General features: G+C 44.1%; 1 protein-coding gene across 6 annotated transcripts in view; it reads left to right on the plus strand.

Annotated features, from left to right (window-relative positions):
* The window catches only part of SEMA5A (semaphorin 5A), a 481,312-nt gene that overhangs the window by 103,337 nt on the left and 356,073 nt on the right, over positions 1 to 21,902 (plus strand). For all 6 annotated transcript variants that reach the window (XM_043601165.1, XM_043601208.1, XM_043601185.1 and 3 more), the window contains exon 2: positions 5,698 to 5,776. The gene's annotated coding sequence lies outside the window, so the exon portion shown is untranslated. The remainder of the gene's footprint in view (positions 1 to 5,697; positions 5,777 to 21,902) is intronic.

Genomic DNA, 21,902 nt, shown 5'->3' on the forward strand with positions numbered 1-21,902 from the left:
TGGCAAACAACGTTCAAAGTTTAGGTGGTGATAGTCAACTGACCAGCAGACCTATCTTTAAAAGAAAGCAAAACAACTAACTTTAAAAATTTGAGCCCTGGGGCACCTGGGTGGCTCACTCGGTTAAGCGGCCGACTTTGGCTCAGGTCATGATCTCACGGTCCGTGAGTTTGAGCCCCGCGTCGGGCTCTGTGCTGACAGCTCAGAGCCCGGAGCCTGTTTCAGATTCTGTGTCTCCCTCTCTCTGACCCTCCCCCGTTCATGCTCTGTCTCTCTCTGTCTCAAAAATAAATAAACATTAAAAAATGTTAAAAAAAATAAAATAAAAATTTGAGCCCTGACCTTGTCTTGAATGTAAAGCAGTCAACAGTCTTACATTTGGGGAGATCGAAATGAACCCGCTCCACTGGCCAGACCCTAACACCAGCTGGCATCAGCCTGGAGCCCAAGGATGGGGGCTGTCCCTCAGACGCACTTGGGATGGGACTGGACAGGCCACCACTGTCCCCACATACATTCTTCATCACCTCCTGCTGTATGGGCCTTTGCTTTGGGTTTCCTGAATGCTCGAAGTTTTGCTTAGGAATCTAGTGGGTGCAGCTGGGAGCAGAGGTCCGTCCTCCCTCCTGCCAGGGGCCAGGCTGCCTGCAGTGGCTTATGTCTTTCAGGGTCTGCACCTTGTCAGAGTGGCTGGGTGTCTGTCGGCTGCCTCTTGTGTGTTCGTCCCCCACCCCTCTCCTTTTCCTATGTGTCCTTCCTTCCCCGTCCCCTGTCCCTACTCTCTGCCATGTTTCCCTCAATTCTTTTCTCTGTTCCTGCTGCCGGTACCTCCTTTTCTTTCCTTATTGGCTGGGGCTTTCTGACAAACCCTCGGCCTGCAGGAGCCTGACTTTGCTTCGGGCAGCATTTTTCTTTACCCATTAAATGTCCACTGATGATTTCTCCGAGCACTGGCCAGCGGGACACGTGTATTTGAGGCGAACAGTGGAGATGGTCAGAGGTGACTTCGTGCAGGAACAGCAAAGCTAGGGACAGTGTCAGAAAGGGGCACCGTGTGCACAGAGAGAGTCCTTGATTCCCTCCTGCCCCCATCCCCGTCTGCCTGTGGATTCCCCAGAGTGTTCTTCCCAGTGAAACCAGTGGCATTGGACCCGTGAGCAAACAACAGTAATATCCTTTACTTAATTTGTATTTTAATTCATCGATTCACAGATTCTCACTGATGACGCTACCGTCTTACATTCAAAGACATTCATTCGTCATTTGCCACGCAGTTTCTAGACTGTCTCTACACAAGTAAGATTTTGTGAAAATGGTCTGTGATTTATAATTGTGTGGGGTTTTTTAAGTTAGTATTTTAACACGTGGAATCCTCAGCGACGGCTGCTTCTGGCCTCCGCTTTCTCCTTTTCTGGTGTGTTCCTCCACGGAGCTGCCGTATCGATCTTCCTAATTACCAATCTCCTTCTGGTACTTCACTGAGCATTCGGTGACGCCCTCCCTTTGGATGACATCTTATCTTTTTCTCATGATGACGTTCCCTAACTGGCTTCATTTCTACTCTGTGAGTTCCTTGGAGTGGTTCCTTCAAGTCTTCCTCCAACTCGGCCATGCTTGGGAGTGGCCTTGCACACATGCCTGCTGATGCTCTCCCTTCCTGCCCTTCCGCCTTGGGTCCCACTTGGAACCCATTCTCCTGCTGGCTTTCTTGTTTTCCTCCACAAATCTGAGGACAGGACGGCTTTCTGTCCGTGGTCCTCGCAGCTCTAGTCCTGTTTCTCCACCTTAGCTGACTGGCTTTGTTCCCCCCGACCCCGTTCAGTCAGCACTGTTGCAAACTCTCATCTGCTGGCCCCATGGTTGGGGTTTCCATCCACACACCCTGCCCCATTGGTGGTACTAGACATTGGCACTTCAACCCATGGCTCTGGCCACATGGTTCTTTGTTCCTTATGAGGATGCGTGGGGATCCCTGTCTCATCTACTGCTTGCTTCACCTGTAATGCACCCCCCACTCCAACTACGTCATCGTCTCCTTGAATATCCCTTATTTCCCAGATCACGTATCTCTTCTTCCAGGAAGCTCTCCTTGCTCTTCTGCCTGGAAGCAACTTCCTGTCCTCCAATTTCAGAGTGTCACAGCATCACGTGGCAAGGATGAGCTCCCGAGTGTGTAATTGGTTCTTGCTTTGTCTTTTTACCACCTAAAAAAACCCCAGTTAAATCGGGTCTTGAGAGTTGTTACTATACATTGACTACCATGGGGCTGTGCTGTACATGGAAGTTGACTAATTGACTGAATACAAGATGTTCCTTAGTTGAGCCCTATGGCCACTGGGAAAATTCTAGCAAGTTGGGAAACCCTGGTCCAACAGTTTATGGGTTTCCTGAGCACCCGGTGGGCTTTCTTTCCATGACTCCATTAAATATCTTTATGATGCCAGGTGGTCTCATCCATTTTCCTTTTAGGTCTTGTGATTTTACTGTGGCGCAATTGTTAAATGGAGCTTTTAAGACTGGCCTGAAATTTTCATTTCTCTCACGTATCTGTAGAAGAAAGGCCACCGCTCAGCTGACCTTTGGTTTCTAGAAGAATGTTTAAATCTACATTTTTCCTCATTCTGATTAGGTCGGGCTGGGGAGGTTGCATATTTTTGCAGAAAGCCGTGTGCTGATGGGCACTTAGTGAGTTATAATTGATGTTTAAGTTTTATTTATGCATTTCAGTGAAGAGAGCGTTTTAAGAGCCTGTGAAAGTGGCTACAGGGTGCAACTTCTAGGAAGGGGGTTTGTTGTTTGTGAATCACCACGGGCTGCTGCACGGCTAGTTCTCGCACAAGTGTGTGACGCGGTGGTGTTTCTGGAGTGAGGCTGAGAACTCTGATGCGGAGGACTCAGGACGCCGTTTTGACTGAAGTTGATCCTAAGCTAAAAGACAAAAGAATAAGAATAACATGGAATTGAGTCAAATGGGGACATTTATATTTTAATAAAACATAAGCCCTTTCTTGTTTAATGGGCAGTTAAAGATCCGCTTTAAAATATTCCGACCTCTAGCCCGAGGCAACCCTCTGGGGCATCGTAGTTTCTTTACCTTTTGACTTTCTTCGCGGTTTTCTAGAAAATGTGTCAGTGATTTCCGGTTTATACATCAGTTACTTTGTGACCTTCCTGGGAGAGGGGCACCTGGCTGGCTCAGTCCAAGGAGCACGCGCCTCTTGATCTCAGGGTTGTGAGTTCGAGCCCCACGTTAGCTGTGGAGCCTACTTTACCCACTGAGCCATCGTCCGTGACTTTAGGTCTTTGCAAGCTCACACTACCTCATTTCCGTGGCTTCTCCGGAGCCCACACTCCTCGGCACGTGTGGGTGCCGTGCTCAATGTGGTGTATGCCTTTAGAGGGAGAAGCAGTCACCCAGGCAAGGGTTCACCTTCCAGAGTAGAAGGTCCTCATGCTGCTCACCTGACCGGCAGGCACCAAGGTGGGAAAATGTCGTTTTCACTATTGACGGAAACATGGGCATAGGAAGACCCTTTCAGGGCGTGTGCCCCCAAATCCTGCTGCCGGAACTGGTTTCCAGTTTAAGCCGCAGATTCCAAAGGGAGGTGTGTTTACACCAAGCCCTGTGAACTCGGTGGGGGGTTTGGCCACTTGAGCGTGGCCTTTTCACAAGGAAGGGACTGGATTTTGAAGCCAGAAAGTTGGAGCTGGAGTCTCCGGCCGTCCATGCTGTGGCTGTCCCTGCCTGGATTGAGCAGGGACGTCCTCTCCCTGCACTGTTTATCTGGTGGTGTCGATTCTGAATTCTTACGGTGTCCTTTTTGGCCTTCGTGTCTTTCGCCACTTAAGAGGCTGGCCATCCTCCGCAGGCGTGGCCCTTGGATGTCCTAGCTGAGGGACCACATCAGCTAATTTGTGACCTCACTGAGGGAGGATAGGAGAACTCAGCCTCCAGACCCAATTATCAGCCCTGTTTTAAGTTTAATTCTGACACACGCGGGTCTATAGAAATTGCCAGGAATTCCTGGCACTAACGGGTGGCTGTGTCCAACCCTGTCACTTAAATCTTGATTAAGACGTAAACAAAGAAACGTTGGTGCTCATTTTAAAGCAGATTGTAGGGCGCCGGAGGAGAGGTTGGTGTATTGAAACACGCCATTTTATAAAGAAGTTCCAACTAACGTGTCTGTTGCCACACCCAAAGGAGATGTTATTGGGGTGGGAGAAAGGAATTGGCCAGTCCTAGGAATTTTTCCTGGGCTGAGCATGCCTTCTCACCTTGGGGAGAGCTCCCTTACTCCTCTTTTGGCCTCAAGGATTCGCATCTGTACCTCCTCTTTTCCAAAGGATGATGTCATGGGCTTTCAAGCACTCAGCCGGGACCACACTGGGCTTGGCTGTGCTGCAGTGTGGGAGCGCACCTGTGCTGTGCGCGCGTTTCTGGGCAATTCTGAATGTGTCGCCTTGGATTCGCCCCCTTTGCTTCCTGCGAACGAACCGAAAGCACCTCATGGAGGCAAGGAGCCTCATGGAGAGACAGGGTCACTTAGCCACCGGCTACCCTCTGGCCTCTGAACCTCAGGACTTCCAAAAGGCTGATTTCACCAGATATAAAATTTTACAAACTTCCAGATGCTGTAATTCATTTGATTTTCTGCAGGCAGATGGTCTTTAGGTAATTACTGAAGTAGACAGTGTGGGAATCGTTGCATAGAGGAATAGCCAGAATGTTCCAGAATGTTCCAGGAAGTTCTTGCCTTTTTTTCTCATAATTATTCTCAGCTGCTACCCAAGGGTATGTATTGGGATAGGCAACATCAGTGTGTTCCAGGCTTATGGCAGCCAGGAGCTGACGAGCTGGGAGAGTAGAAAGAAACCACGTGAACTAGGACAACAGAGTAAGCGTGGGGCCATGAGGGGCAGTATTTGAAGTAACGGGCATCCTTTGGTACACATGGACGTATTTCTTTATGAATCAGAAATTGAAAGTAACCTATTTCTTCGACTTCTGGCATACATTGTTCTAGGGAGGCTGGTGTCTTGCATTAGTCTGTCACATCATAGTTCAAGTTTTTAGGATTTTAATATGAAACCGAGGAGCTTGGGTAGAGATTACTTGGTCGAATGAGATTACTTGATTTTATGGTTTACAGTTCTTTTCCTTATAAGGTCTCACATTGTGCGTCATATATATTAACGTGTAAATAAAAATAGAAGCTCAGATTTTTGGTATAGTTTATTCTATACCTTCTGCCTTTATCTCTTATTTTTCAAATGCATTACTTAAGTACAGTATAGTCTCCAAAATGGGATGAAAGAGCCACCGTAAAGTGGGTAAATTCACACAACCAATCTGAATCTGATGTTCACAATGCTTAACGTAATTCACACGGGTTTGAAATGATGGTCCTTTTGGTCGTTTCGTGGGACTTGTTTTCGTATGTTGACCGCATTTGAATTTTTATTTCTAATTTTCTGAAGAGAGAGACCCATTGGTGCGTGGGATATTAGACTGGGATCATGGTGTTGTGATTTCCAAGCTGTCCTGGATCGCTTTGCTTTCAGTCTTCACTGGTAAGCAGCTTGCGCTGGTTGTGCAAGGCGTTGATGGAACTTTCTAGAATTGGTAAACAGTGACCACAGCCTCCTGTAACATGGACTCATAGGATCTATTTTTTTTTCTCTTCTTTTTTGCAGTGCTGGTGTGTGAGTGCAGGTGCTGTGGATCCCTAGTGTGATACATGATCGAGGAAACGCTCCCCCCCTTCCCTCCTTGGTAAGTCAGACACCTCAAGGGGAAACGAGGAAACTGATGGTTGTATAGATGGAGAGTGTGATAGCTTATGACGTAGCAACACTTGCCTCTGCTGTTAAAAATGGCAGTGAACGAGCAGGCTTTCAGAAAGGAACCGAGACACGGAGAGGTTAAGTAATCTGCTCAAGATTTCACAGGTAGTCAGAGGTAGAGATGGAATTGCAACCCATGTTCTTTTTTTTTTCTTTTTAAAAAATGTTTATTTATTTATTCTTGAGAGAGAGAGTGAGAGAGAGAGAGAGAAGGCGGGGCAGAGAGAGAGGGAGAGAGAGAATCCAAAGCAGGCCCTGTGCTGTCAGTGCAGAACCCAACGTGACTTGAACCCACAAACCGTGAGATCATGACCTGAGCCGAAGTTAGAGGCTTAACCAAATGAGCCACCCAGGCGCCCCTGAATCCACGTTCTTAACCCTAAAAGAGTACTGCCTCACAGAACTAGCAATGTCTTCTGAGAATAAGGCAGACACGCTTTTTAATTTTGTCCCTTACTAGAAATAGTCATGTCCTTAAGGAGAAGGTCACAATCATAAAAAAAAAGAAAAGCTCACAATAAGTATTAAGAAGTGTGTCTTTCAAACAGCAATCTAAATCAGGAGAGGGCAAACTTTTTCTTAAAAGGGTGGCGTAGTGAATATTTTAGGATTTGCAGACGAGACGTAAATGAGCAAATGTGGCTGTGTGGCTCTGTTCTAGTAAAACCTTATTTACAAAGACCACTGAGCTGGATTTGGCCCCCAGGCTGCAGCTTCCTGAGCCCTGATCTGCACACTTACAATGCTCAAAGACCTCACACCGCTGGGGAGAACGAGTGTGTTTCAGTGGCCAGTAGGTATGAGTTCTTTAACAGAATTTAGCTTGGATGCTCAGATTTAATGAGTGACTTTTAATGAAGTCTACTGTAACTACAAAACCTACCCCTCAGAGTAAGTGCATTCAGTATCCAGTGCTCCACCCAAGTGTGTTAATGCGATTCCAGCCCCTAGACGACAGCTTTGCTCAAAGCAGGCTTGACAAACACGGTTCCTTCAGTGTATTTTGTTAGTCTAGAACGTATAGCTCTTTTACGAAATAGGTTCAGATAGCATTTCCTCTTTTGGCGTCTGTACTGTTTCTCAATGTGACGTTTTTATTTTGTACCCTTAAACATACTCTTGCTTATACTTATTAGGGCAAACATGCAATGATTTTGGGCTGTCTGATAATTGTGTTGCTCAAAAGTGCTCCGGTACCAAATCTTTCTTTTTTATTATGAGCAAAACCAGATGTTAGTAAGAGTCAAGTTGGAACAAAGTTGACATAGTTAAGTCGCGGGGTAACATGGCGATCTCCTTTGCCACACGCATCACGCGAGATGGTTCTGTGTTTTGCGTACCTAACTTTTTCTTACAGAAGGATACTTCTGACACCTGAAGGCCTATCTGACGATTGGACTGGTTATCATCAAAAAACATGGGCAAGGGAGAACCAAATAGTTTAATAGCAATAATATAAAAAGGTACATTTAGATTATAATAGTAACAGAAAGCTATATAATGGTACCTTATTAACTGGAAAAAATCAGGTTGCAAAATAACATATTTAATAAAATTCCATTCCTCTTACACACACACACACACACACACACACACACACACACAATCTGTGCACATAAATACATGTGTGTTGTAGAGTCTACTAGAACATGTATCAATATGTACCAAACTCTAAATGGATTATCTCTAGGTTTGAGGATGCTTGCCTTTTTTCGAGTCACACATTCACTCTCAAAATTATTCAGGAGTATTATACTTTCACAATCTAAAAAAATAAAAAATGAAAAAGAAAGGAAGAAGTGAATGCTCGTCATAAAAATTATGTAAAAAGGGGGGCGTCTGGGCGGCTCTTCAGTGTCCGACTTTGGCTCAGGTCATGATCTCACACTTTGTGGGTTTGAGCCTGGCTTTGGGCTCTGTGCTGACAGCTCGGAGCCTGGAGCCTGCTTCGGTTTCTGTGTCTCCGTCTCTCCCTGTTCCTTTTCCACTTGCGCTCTGTCTCTCTCTCAAAAATAAATACACATGAAAGAAATTATGTAAAAGAAGGGGAAAATTTCACCCATAATGACTTTGACAAAGACAAACACCGTTGTCATTTCATGAAGTCTTTATATATATGTATGTGTGTATATACATATATATATATATACTATATTTATATATATATAAAGTATATATAAAGTATATATATAAATATAGTATATATATATATATATATACTATAAAAGTTTTTTATATTTATTTTTGAGAGAGACAGAGAGAGAGAGAGAGAGAGAGAGAGAGAGAGACAGAGTGAGCATGACAGGGGGAGGGGCAGAGAGAGAGGGAGATACAGAATCTGAAGCAGGCTCCAGGATCTGAGCTGTCAGCCCAGAGCCCGACGTGGGACTCGAACTCTTGAACTGCGAGATCATGAACTGAGCTGAAGTCAGATGCTTAACCAAGTGAGCCACCCAGGCGCCCCAGTAGGTTTTTGATAAAGAATGTACAGAGTTGAAATAACAGTAAACATAAAATTTTTCATAATTGCTTTTTCACTTGTTATACACCTTTCCTATCATATGCATATGATGATGTATCATATTACCAAAAATTGTTAATAAATCTCATTTTAATATTCTATCATGTAGAGACACTATAATGCAATTTACCGCTTCTTTTCTTGCTGGACATATATATTACTTTAGGTTAACAAACCCACGGACAGTGCCGAGACAGTCATGCCAAGTGGGGGTAGTACACATACACCTGGATTCTAACCCTGCTTTCCAGCTGCGTGTAGCTCGCACTATAAGCTACATTGTGAAGACGAGACGTTGGGCACATAAAGTATATGCTTCATGAAGAGTAGTAGCCACTCTCGTCAAGCTTTCTTTTAACTGCAGGTTCAATCATTCATTAGGTCAGAATAGCTGCTGTTGGCTGTTTCAAAACCAAGCAGTTTTAATAAGATCGCCAATTGGCTTTGCAAAGCGTTGTAGATATTCATACTTCCCCAGTAATATGTGAGAGAGTTTGTTTTGCTAAAACCTCTCTATCATTGAGCGTCATCATCAGTTTTTTTGTGTCGATTCGATAGTATTCCTTTCTTTTTCTATGATTCATTATTTACTGATTATGTTATTTGGCTGATTATTTTTTAACTGTGTGATAATTAACCATTACTTTGAGAAAGAAGGAGAGAGGGAACATACATATGTGAGTGAACTGTTTGTCTTTATGCTTGTTTAGCTATTGAAATTCAACACTTTTCTTATAGATTTTAACAGAATTTGTTTTTAAGAATACTAACTCTTTGTCATTAGTTTTTCTCCACTTCATTAGCTTGTTGACTTTATCGTTTTAGATTTAAAGAAGTTTATTTCAGTGTTGCCAGATACATATATTTTTTCATAATGACACCATCCAGCGCTTAGGGATTTAGTAAGGTTTTTTCCTTTCCTTTCTCATGCTATTACTACAAATATTCATCCCTGGAATTCATAGAACAGTTCAGTTATTTAAAGATAGATCCTGCACTTTGTAATTTATGTCATAGTTATAGCCTGCCTTTCTTTTTCCTCACTGACAAAAATCAACCTCCAATTTTACTCTAATGAAAATGTTCAATTAAAATCTTTGTATGAAGGAGGGGGTCTCAGCTGTACGTTGCTTCATCCTGCAAACAGAAATCAGGTTTACAGTCAGACGTCTGAAATACTTTCTTTTATTAATCCTCTTTTGGTTAGGGAAAGGTTTAGTTTTGCATTTTGAGATGTTATACAGCTTTTACCTATATTTTTAATAACTCCGTATCAGTACTTTTTGTATAATAGAACTTAACGCATTAGGCTGGATGTGATTAAGACATCATCACAGTGCTTTTCCTCTTGTTTCTTGTTTGTGCCCAACTTCTGGGGTTTGCATTAAATGTTATGTGTTTTGAGTGCAAGACAGACAGCGCTGGTCGAATCACGTACGTATTGGATGGCGTCCTCACTTGTTGAGTTCAGAGCACTCACCTAAAATATGAACTTAATTGTGAATTCCGTGTGCCTGCAACAGTGGTTTCATGGTTTGTATGTTCCAGAAGATAGAGAATTAGCTAGGTTTCTCTTTTTGTGATGGAGACTAACCTGGCTTTGGACAGGTCCAAAGACGGATCCAGAGACAACTCAGGTCTCTAGCTTTCCTTTTCCTGGTGTTCTAGATTTCTTGACTGTCAAATAAGGAAAGTGAAAGGACAGCATTTGAGAGTGGGAACAGGCAGTGAAGACACTGGACTGCGTTCTTGGAGAGAAAAAGACTAAATAGGAAAACAAACGTGCTCACTGAGCTGCTCTCAGTGTTTCAGTTGGGGCCATCATGCTGATTGGGATTTTATTTTGTGTTCTTTGTGGCGCATTTCTATGCACCTACACAGGTGCATCACTTGCTTAGACCTGCTGAGTGGTTGTATTTTAGGAGAGAGATTAAGCCTGTCATTCTTAATAATATCAGAAATATTAAAGCTGTGGACTCCATTCCTTATTATTCCTGTCCTGTTGCCTTGTCAGCCTGATGGAGAAATCTCCAGGAGGTGATGTGGAGAGGTTTGTGCAGGTCTGATTTGCTTGGTCACATGCAGTGTCCCAAGTTCACTGATGGGTCAATTGTCTGCCTCCACTCTCCACATGAGAACGCGTCGGAATTCCCATTATGGTGCAGGGGAAACCTTGCTTTCTCTCTCGTATGGGATTTTGGCCCTTTTCCTGGTTTGTGTAGGTGAGTGCCTGCCAAGTATGTTTTGTTCTGGTTTTATGACCACTATAAATATTTGTGAATCACAGATGTGTGGTCAAGTTCAGGATCCATTTTTTTCCCTTTGCTTCGTGTTGGAGGCAGGATGGGGATGGCCTGCGTGTGCTGTTCATTCTCACACACCCAGTAGAGGGGCAGATGTGTGTGGGGTTAATTGCTTTTGGATTTGAAGATTTACATGTGCATGTAAGGATACTGCCCCCTTGATTAACATGTGCGTAAGATCTTTTTTGGCGGAACTTTCCTAAGGGTCTAAATATGACCCCGTGTTTGGATTTTTAAATTTCATGGGGCTTGGGGTTTTCCTGCGTTGCAGCCTCCAGATCAGCGTCCTGGAGAGGCTTCTGTAGCTTCGGGGCTGCAAACCTAATCAGTTCATGTTTTATCCACTGGAGCTTTTCATGTGGTTTTCATGTGTGTTTGTGCCTTTTTTAGCCTTCCAGGCCACAAAGGGATCAGAGTCATTTTGCTTCATTTGCTTTTGCTAAAGCTTGGACAGTACCCATTATTGGTTAAACCGAAGCAGAAAAAGCAAAGGTTGGAAAGATGGTCAGGAGATTCTGGGAAGTAAATACCACCGTATTTTTATATGACAGGATCTAAGAATAGTCATCCGATTTTATATTTCCAGCATTCACAAATTAGGTGGGTACAGCTAAGTTTTTATCAAGCTCAGAATATTTTTTTTTTTTTTTTTTGTGGGAGGTGACTGCTTTGCTCATAGCTCAGAGGCCCTGCTCCTCCTTTTGAGAAATGCTCCTCCTTCCTCCATAGAAAGCCACCTCCTGCCTGAAAGAAAGGTACCTTCTCAAGCTGGCCAAGCACCCGTCTCACCTGGTGGCCACCCTGACTTAATTCCAGTTGAGGCCATGCCCCCAGCTGGGGCACCAATACCCCATTCCTTCTCTCCCACTCCAGGATAACACTTAAATTATTCTTCCCTTTCTTTCCGGCATCATAAGTGTTTATTTTCCCCTTTCTGCTGGATCTTTCCAGTAAGAATGGGCACATCTGCCACCTTAAAAAAAAATGACCCGTGACCTTAATTTCTCCTCAGCTACAACCCACGTCTCTTTTCTCTTTTCTTTTCTTTTCTCTTCTCTTCTCTTCTCTTCTCTTCTCTTCTCTTCTCTTCTCTTCTCTTCTCTTTTTTCTTTTCTTCTTTTTTTCTTTTTCTTTTCTTTTTTTCTTTTTTCTTTTCTTTTTTCTTTTCTTTTCTTTCTTTTCTTTTCTTTTCTTTTCTTTTCTTTTCTTTTCTTTTCTTTTTCTCTTCTCTTCTTTTCTTTTCTTCTCTCCTGTCTCTTTTCTCTCTCCTTTTCCTGTTCCTTTCTTTAACAGAAAAACTCCTTAAAAGCACTTGCCTGTATTTCTTGTCCTTAATTCCTGTGTTTGTAGTTCCTCTTGAACCCACGTTGACTGCTCAGTCTTCCATCACTACTGCGTCTTCAGGTCACCAGTTACAGCCATGTTGCTGACCCTAAGGGTCAAGACTTGCACAGCATCACACTTGGCAGTCAGCCAGTCAGCTGCATTCCCTCCCACCTCCTTGAAGCATTTTGCTCATCTGGTTTCCGGGTACCACGTTTCTCTGGTGCGATCCCTAAACACCTCTGGCCATTTCCTCTTTCCTCCACTCTCATCCCCTTGCCCTCCAACCACAGGAGTCCTGGGTTCAGTGCTTTGGCCTCACCTCTTTCTCACCATCCTTCCCATTTGCATAATTTCTGCCCTCCCCCCAATGTAAGCTCCATGAGGGCAGAGATTTTTGCTTATTTAAAAAAAATTTTTTAACGTTTATTTTTTGAGAGACAGAGCATGAGCTGGGGAGGGGACAGAGAGAGAGGGGGTCAGATTCTGAAAAAGGCTTCAGGCTCTGAGCTGTCAGCACAGAGCCTGATGCAGGGCTCGGACTCACGGACCGCGAGATCGCGACCTGAGCCGAAGTCGGATGCTTAACCGACTGATCCACCCAGGCACCCCTGATTTTTGCTTATTTTGATCACTGGTCCATCTCCAGGCATGGAGAAAAGCCCAGGAAGTAAAAACCTGTCAATAATTATTTGTTGAATGGATGGATTTGTAGAGGTGAGGATGGGTGATGGGTGGATAGATGGATAGATCTCTTGGGATTTTCCAAACTGGGTGAGAAAAACTCTCTTTTTAATTTGGGCACAGAGGTGGAAGTCTATGAGCTTGTCTGCACAACGAAGGGTTGGGATTATTTCCCCTCTACTTCCAAATAGAGTTTGCTGTGTTTGGTATAATTTTCCCAGTATCATCAGGTGGATCAATATTTGCGAGTTCACTATTTCTCAGTTCACCTGTTACCTCTCTGGAACCTCTGTTCCCTCTCCACGATCAAATGAATTAGGTTGCACTTCCTCTGTGTCCGTGCACTTTTGGGCATGTCCCCACCACGGCAGTTTAAAGTCGGATTCACTGTTATTTTTGTATATGTATAGTCTTCTCTTCAGACTGTGAAGCCCTTGGCTTGATTGTGTTTATCTTCCCGGGTAGTTAACACTGTGGCACGCCATAACCGCTCATTACGTGTGTGGTATTTAATGAAGTGATTTTAGACTGAATTTTTTTTGTAAAACATAACTTAACTCTAATGGTCCTTAAGAGTGCAATAAAAATGTGCTACGTTGAAGATGTTTGTTTCATGAATTGACAATAATTAAATGATTAGATTTGCTGAAGCCATTCTAGCCTGTCCCAAAATTGTCCAGCCTGAATAGTCTGGTCTACTGCCTTCGGAGTAGTCTTTGACATCTTCCAATATAAGTGAACATTATTCCTACTGTATCTTAGGGAGGAAAGAGTGTGTGGTCCCTCCAAAGTCTCCTTCTCCCTAATGGCTGTCTATAACGTGTGAAGATGCCGTAAAAAGAAGGTGACTGTAGTTAAATAGCACCGAGACCAGTGGCTCCCCCGCCCCGCCCCACATGGTAGGATCGGATGTCAGTTCCTTCCTGGCATTTACATTTCTTACACTCAGCATTTGGACCTCCTGTCAGTATCACAGAGAATTTCATCAGGATCATCTTCAAGGAGTACATATTCTTAAATGTAAAAATAGCACAGCATGGCATGACTGTCAGGTCATGGAGCTGAGCCAGGCTTAGAACCCTGAAGTCGTGTTTCCTGTAAATTAGTTATCGGAATGTGCAGGTTCGAAAAACAGCATTGATGTGTCTTTTATGGAGTCCCTGCCATGCTGGGAGCACAAATCTGTGTTAGCTGAATGTATGCACGTGTGTGTATATAAATGTATTTATAGATAGACGTAGATAAAGCCGTAGATCTAGAAAGATGTAGGTAGACAGAGGTAAGTGTATGGACATAGAGGTATAGATACAGACGGGCACAGATACAGATATAGACACAGATATATACATGTAGATATATAGGTATATAAGTTTATAGATATAGATGTAGACAGAGATCACACTATTATTACGACTTACAAAGGCCACTAAGTCACGGTTGCAATCCATGAAATAAATGTCTAAAACAGTGTGCTGTAGCCTAACCTTATGGCTTAGTTATGAATTTTTGGTAAAGTAATTGAGAGCTACTGAAGTATCCACCAAATAGAGGAAAACCATAGCTATTCAGCTTCTTTTGAATAAATGATCTTTCACTAATTCGGTCCTACAAGCACATGTGGATGTGGGCACGCACATGTACACACACACACACACACACACACACACACACATTTTTCACTGGACAGTGTGGACAGTCACCGACCTTTTTTTATCAGCCATCCCTGAACATGCTGCCATTGTGTTTACAGCTGGGAGCATCATCAGATAGGATGTATCCACAGGCCAGGCATACAGTAGGCGCCAAACAAGAAGGAACGAGTGAAGCTTGTGAATGACCACATACTTCCTTGATTAGTGCTCATTCTAAAGTATCTTCAGTGAACTGAGCATCAGTGTCTTGTATATATTCTAGCTTTGACTCTGTATTTGTTTATTTTGAAAGAGAGAGAGAACGAGAATGAGACAGGGAAGGACAGGGAGAGAGAGAATCCCAAGCAGGCTCCTGCTCTCAGCATGGAGCCTGATGTGGGACTTGAACCCATGAACCACGATATCATGACCTGAGCTGAAACCAAGAGTCGTACGCTTAGCTGACTGAGCCACCCAAGCACCTCTTGTTTTCTTATTCACAGACTGTCTCATGGCAGAGCATTGACACAGTGATTTTTGTTTTCTTAAATCGTACCTGGTCGGATAGATACAGGTACAAGTAACATTACCCACAAGTGCATGGTTTGTGGAGGCTTGATTGGTTTAGAGTAGCTGCTTCTCCTTCGCTTGAGCCCAGGCCAGTTCCCAGCATGTAGAAAGTGCACAATGTAAATATTCCTAGAACACCTCTCCCTGCCATTGGTACTCGGCCATGTTTGGGTCTGAAGGAAGGCTTGGACGAGTTCACAAGTGCAGCCATTCAACAGTCCTTCATAATGCAGCAAAGACAATACAAGTTGAACTAAGCTTCTCCAACATTTCATAATATGAAACATTATATGAACCACTGGTAATAATTCATAATACGGCTCCAATCACTAGAGTGTCCCCTGTATCCCAGACACTGGCATAACTGCCCTACTTCCATCATTTCATCTTCTCAACAGCCATACAAGAACCGGTTCTGATGTTATCCCCGGTTTAGAGATGAGAAAACTGAGGCATAGAGAGGTTAAGAAACTTGCCTAGGTCATGCCAAGGTTACCCGGATGGCAGAGCCGGTGGATAACATATCACTTCCTCAGTCAGTGTGAGTTTCACCCCCTTTATTTTGTGAAGGTCCCCGAGGTAGCTCCCGTTGCAGAATATTGTGGAAAAGAATTGTAAAGCAGTAGAACCCGCCTATTTTCAACAGTGCAAACTAAAGCTACCATAGGTTTCTGCAAATAGTGTCTTGGTTTTATTTCACTGAGCTAGCGGATATTTGGAGGGTTGGAACCCACTCTTCACTGTGTAATTTTCTTGCGGAAAACACATGATTGGTGGTTAATCTCAAACACAGATCCCTCATGGATAAACATCTGTATAAACAAATGTCCCTGAAGCATCTTTTCCTGAATGTGGGGGTCATCAAGGACTCACGGACATCCCGATTAATGTCTGATTGGAAATTACATTTCTATTATTGACGTAAAACACCAAGGCAAGGAAGGCGGCAAGGTGAAATAACCTATATCCGTCCCACCTCTTCATCACCAAACAGACATTTATTGAGCACATACAGCGGATAAGACTGTTTCAGGCATTGGAAGTACACCGGTAAAGAAGACAGGCTCCCAGTTGTCATGGAGCATATACATTTTAGGTGGGACAGTTCGACGATAACCAAAAATTATATCACAATAAATAAGAAGGCTGGCATGCAGTGGTAAGTGCTGTGCAGAGAACTCGGATGGGTTCATGTGATAGTGAGTAGGGGACAGCTTTGGAGTGGCCTGTGTGTAGTGAGAAGGCGAGAATGTTGTGGTTGATCGCAGCGGTGGGCAAGAGTTAGAGCGTGTAGGGCTTTATAGGGCAGGACACAAAATGGATGTTCATTATGGGCATTGAGAGGCCTTGGTAGAAACCGTGGGAGGGTCATGATTTTGTTTGCATTTTTTTAAACATTTGTTGTCAAGTGTATGTATGTATTTTTGAGAAAGAGAGAGCAGGGGAGGGGCGGAGGGAGAGGGGGAGAGAGAGAGACTCCCAAGCAGGCTCCACACTGCAGTGCAGAGCCCAACGAGGCACTTGAACTCGTGAACCGTGAGATCATGACCCATGCTGAGATCAAGAGTCGGATGCTGAACTGACTGAGGCACCCAGGCACCCCTTGTTTGTGTTTTTAAATTCTCATTCAAAATTGTTATAGTTACCATTGGAAGACCAACTGGAAGGTCACTGTACGTGACTGAATAAGGCGTGATGGTGGCACAGATCAGGGGGTTATTGGTGGAGACGGAGAACACTAGATGGGTTTGGCATGTTTTTAGAAGCAGAGTCAATGGTACTCTGATGGCTTGGGCATTGGGGGAGAGAGGAAGAAAAATTAAGAATGAATGTGGATTTTGGACATGAGAAATTCATTGGATGGTGGGCCATTTACTGAGACAGAAGTCCTGGGGTGGGGGCAGGCACAGGTTTTAGAGGGAAAAACAAGAATTCTCCTAGGGCCATGTTAATTTTAGGTTGGCAGGTGTCATTGGTCATCCAGTTGGAGAGAATGGGCACATAGCTATGTGAGTCCGGACTATCTGGGAATGATTGGAACAAGAGATAATAGTTGGGAATCATCGGCATACCCACAGTATTAAAGTGCAGGGCTCTCCCCTAGGACCCCGGGAGGTGCCGCAGACAGGACTGTGGGGACGGTCCTAGCATCTTTGGAGACCCCTTCATAGTATTTCACTGGGTAGTGTAGTGCTTTGATACTTCGGGGGTGATCTTAACAGTGACAGAAAGTCCCAAAGGTAGTTCTCCCCTTGAGAGAGATTTCTTTTCACATCTTAGCAGCAGAATTCTCCATGGTTGTTGTAACATCAAATGCCATTTTGGTTCTAGAGAATATAAGGTCAGGTTCTTACAGTGAAGTCTGCCATGGGAGTTCTTGTCAGCTTTTAGTTTGCTTTTTTTCTTCCAATTAGCAGTTCAGGCTGTTTTTCGTAAATGCGGTCTCTTCCCCAGTTGAGTCTTGGGAGGCTCGGGGCCAGGCAAGACACGGGTTTTAACGATCTAGCCAGTTTTCCTTGTTACCAAAATGCTACCTCCTGACATAGAAATCTGCCCTACTGTTTTCTCCTCCTGCTCTTTTAATTATATCTTTTCTTCCTGGGGACCTTGGGTTAGTGAAAGGTCAGTATTTAAGAGGCCCTTTGAGTATTTTCGCTGCCATATTTCATGTTCTTGGCCTCAGTTCTGGCTCCGGGCAGCACACCTGTTGACTGAATCAGTCTCTGTGAACATTCACAATGTGCTGGGTAGGAGACCAGACGTGGTCTCAATAACAACACAGGGAATAGTGATGCAGGCCAGAGAGCCACTCAGTGTTGGATTTCAGGTGAGGAGTTTAGTGAACCCCGCTCGCATCGTTCACACCTTTTGTTAGAGGATCAAAGCAGGGAAGCCCAGGGTGTCATCAGAGTTTTATCAGTGGCTTAGAACTTTGATTTTCTATCAGAGAGAAATGCATCTGGCTTATTAATGCACAGTTGAAAGCTCACCCTTCTCGTGGTTAGTGAAAATAAGATTGACACTGGCCATTAAGATTCCCTCAGGCAGCTGTCTTCTCCCGTAAACCGGGATACAGGGCTGGACGTTGAGAAGGAACGGGTGTCAGCATCCAGCATCTGCACTGAGAGCTCTGTGGAAAGGACACACCGAACTTGTAAGGCACGGTGACCCAGCCATGGGTAAAATAGATAAGCTCAACTGAAGAGTAAGTTATTTTTGCCAGTGGATCATTTCGCGGGTCAAATGCCAATGTATAGAAAGTAGCATGTACATAACCTAAGAGATCTCATTTTTATGTTCATGTATTTTTCAGTGTTTATTTTTGAGAGAGAGAGAGCACAAGTGGGACAGGGGCGGAGAGAGAGGGGGACAGAGGATCCGAAGCGGGCTCTGCGCTGACAGCAGCGAGCCCGATGAGGGGCTTGAACTCGTGAACCGTGAGATCATGACCGGAGCTCAAGTCGGACGCTCAACCGACTGAGCCACCCAGGTGTCCCAAGATCTCACTTTGTTGAGGTGCAATGGGCTGACAAAAAGCCAATAAAAAGACTGTATCTAATGTATATGTACCTACGTTGATGACTTTGTGAAGCCATTGCGAGCGTTAGGGATGTCAACATACCCACGACCTCCCCGAATACCCTCCTGGCCCCTTTATTATTATTGTTGAATTTTTTTTCTGAATATTTAACCTAGGATCTACCCTCGTAGCCAATTGAAGTCTACAGTACAGCAGTGCCATTTCAGCTGTAGGCACTGTGGTCTATACTAGATCCGAGTTTTAAAATGAGTGCTATATTTGGAGATGGAGAGTCGCCTCTCAGGAGTGCCGTTTGGAACAGGTCGGTTGGGGGTCGGAAGCAAACCCGCAGCACCTTACGTCACGGTCAGCCTGAATTCTCATGTGTGGTTTCCCTTCTCTGCTGCACCGTGGTGTCCAGATCTCAGGTGTACGTGTCGTGCTGATGCCTCTTCTCAAACGGGGGAGGCAGAGCTCACGGAGGGCAGCAGATCAAGGTGGAACTTACCGCAACTGATCAGGGCTTTTGATGACTGCTCACAGCTGTCTGTGAGGCCCATGAACACCTCACCTGAGGTTATAACAAGGTTTATCGCTGACCCAGGCTTTGGGATGGGGTCAGGGAGGTGAAAGGGGGTTCCCTTGTTGGTTTTAAGACGAATTTTATTCTGCCACTTTTGGGATTAGAAACACCATAAAACATCTCCTGTATTGTCGATAGCCATCCTAGTCTGATAAAAATTCAACAGGATACAAAAAGCCAGCGACCCTGAAAGATGCCGGGGAGGGCCAGGTGGAATGATCGTTACCACCTAGCCGAAAAGCTCATGACATGATCACTCGCAAAATGCTGGGAGATGGCAGAACCGGGCAACAAAAACTCTTAACGAAAATGAGAGAACCCCGTTCTTTGGTGGGCACACCCCATTGTTAGCTTTCTTTTTGCTTCATGTCTAAAGTGGAGAAAAAGATTCCAGGTGCCATTTTTAAAGGAACAGAGAGTCCGTCCTCCCTCCAGATTCACCCCGTCTCATAGGCACAAGCACACTGCTCCCCTCTCAGGGTGCCCGATTCTCCCCACGCTGGCGACGGGTTCTGGGCGAAACGTATCGTATGGGATCCCTGTGTGTTCTGTTCGAGGAGTCCTCCTTCGGTCAGCGCAGAGTAGGACTGGAAGCTGAAAGCTCTCTGGGCAATGCCTTGCCCACATTTTGGAATTACAGAGTGGCCCATTCGTGGCATCTACCGCGTGGCATCAGACCAGCCACGTTAGTGACTTTCTGTGCCATGGAGTTCCTGTCGGCCAGGGAACGGTAGGGACAGCCTTTGTGCTGATGGGGAAGAAGGAAGGCATTTCTAGACATGTCATTTTATTTATACTGGATTCTTTTCAAGTTTACATTTCACTGGATCTCTAGTATTAATTTTAGCAGCTGCAGACTGGGAATTTTCTGCTTATTTCTTCCTCTTCTTTGGCAACAGAAAAGCTAGAATGTGATTTGGTTGTCATTAAGAAAAATCTATGCCAAAAGATAATAGAAACAATCTAACAAGTCAAATATTACCTAGAGACAGTATTCTGCAACACATGTGATAGATATATCTCTAATCTATACAGGTTCAAACAACCTTCAAATGAATGGGCAAAGATATGAATAGGGAATCGAATATGAGTCAATTTAAAAAAATTTTTTAAGTTTATTTGAGAGAGAGAGAGCGCATGAGTGGGGGAGGGGCAGAGAGAGAGGGAGAAGGAGAATCTGAAGTAGGCTCCAGACTCAGAGCTGTCAGCACAGAGCCCAGCCCGAGCCTTGAACTCACAGACCAGGTAGGTGATCATGACTTGAGCTGAAGTCAGATGCCTAACTGACTGAGCCACATGGGCGCCCAAATATGAGTGAATTCTGATGTCTAGTAAGTACATGAAATGATGATCCATCTGTGACTGTTAGGATGGTGAAATGCCATTTTTCTGACAGGCAAAAAAAAAAAAAAAAAAAAAAGAGAGAGAGAGAGAGAGAAAGGAAAAATAAAAACACTACTCGTAGAGATGCTGATAAAGGGGACTCACACCCATTCCTGACAGAAATGTGAATTGCTTACATTTTTGGGGAAAGCAGTCTGACAGTTCCTACGATAAATACGCAAACCCTTTGACCCCGTAGTACCACTTCTGGGAATACAGATTACAAAAGTAAAAATGCCAGCACACATAGAGAAGGGTCTGTGTATTGGGGGTTTATATAGTAGCATTGTTTTCAGTGACCCCTGTAAAAAAAATAAAAAAACAAAAACAAAACAAAACAACAACAAAAAAACCCCCCAAATCAAAACCAAAACGCAAAACACACTCAAAAAACAACTTGCATGTTGAGTACGTATCAAGAGTTAAAGGCTGTGTATCGATTGGATTATAAGAATGCCTCAGATATGCTGCATCCATTTAAAGATTCATTTAAATCTGGTGAAGTTGAAGAGATTTTTATAATATTCAGTGAGAAAAGTAGGCCCTATTTTATAAAGCAGGAAGACCCTCTTCCAAGTCCATATACATGTGTTTGTGATGAGATGAACAATGGAGAAAGATCTAGAAGTGTGTCTATTAGATTGTTAACAATGGTTATGTAGGCAGAAGAGAAGCAGCTCTAGAAAATGGTCCTATGAGGGGCGCCTGGGTGGCTAAGTTGGTTGAGCAACCGATTCTTGGTTTCGACTCTCGGTTTTGGCTCGGGGCATGATCTGGCAATTTGTGAGTTCAAGCCCCGTGTCAGGCTCGGTGCTCACACTGCGGAGCCTGTTTGGGATTCTCTCCTTCTCTCTCTGCTCCTGCTCACGCTCTCTCTGTCTTTCTCAAAATAAACAAATAAGTTAAAAAAAAATGGTCCTGATTGGCACTGAGCTTGCAAAAGTATGAAGGTGTGGGGATTTGGGGGCATGAATTCCAACCTGACTGTTCTGGACTTAGCAGAGGTCTGGTTACAAGTAAGATTCTCAGAGAGCCTTTGAATTTCTTTCAAGGGCTTAAAGTAACTCATGCAAGGGACATAGACCCCTCTACTCCCCCGACCATTGCTTCCTGATGTGAGGAATCCTTTCTGACTGTCTTCTGATAACATTCATTCTCCTTTTAAATTTCCTCTTCTTAGGAGATAAACATTCACTAGCAGTGGATTAGAAATCCTTAAGTCTGCCCTTCGGTAGTTGATATATTTAATATTTCCCCTTCTCTCCAGCATGGGAGTAACCCTGGACAAGTGAAAAAAAAAATGCTGCCTCTGTTCCAGTTTCCTTTTCCATGTGTGCAAATTCCATAGTTGTCTTGTGCATTATGGGTGATGGCAAATACTATAATTAAGGTAAATTATACTGGTAAATGCCTATGTTTTGATTTAAGAGGTGTTGTATAAACAGAGGGACTGAGTATAATACGGCCTCCCAGCACCCCTGTGCTGGCGAAGGCCACCGCAGTCACCTCTAAGGAGCAAAATTGGTGGGGTGCTGAA

The sequence above is a fragment of the Prionailurus bengalensis genome, chromosome A1 (genome assembly GCF_016509475.1).
Source record: "Prionailurus bengalensis isolate Pbe53 chromosome A1, Fcat_Pben_1.1_paternal_pri, whole genome shotgun sequence".
NCBI classification, from domain to species: domain Eukaryota; kingdom Metazoa; phylum Chordata; class Mammalia; order Carnivora; family Felidae; genus Prionailurus; species Prionailurus bengalensis.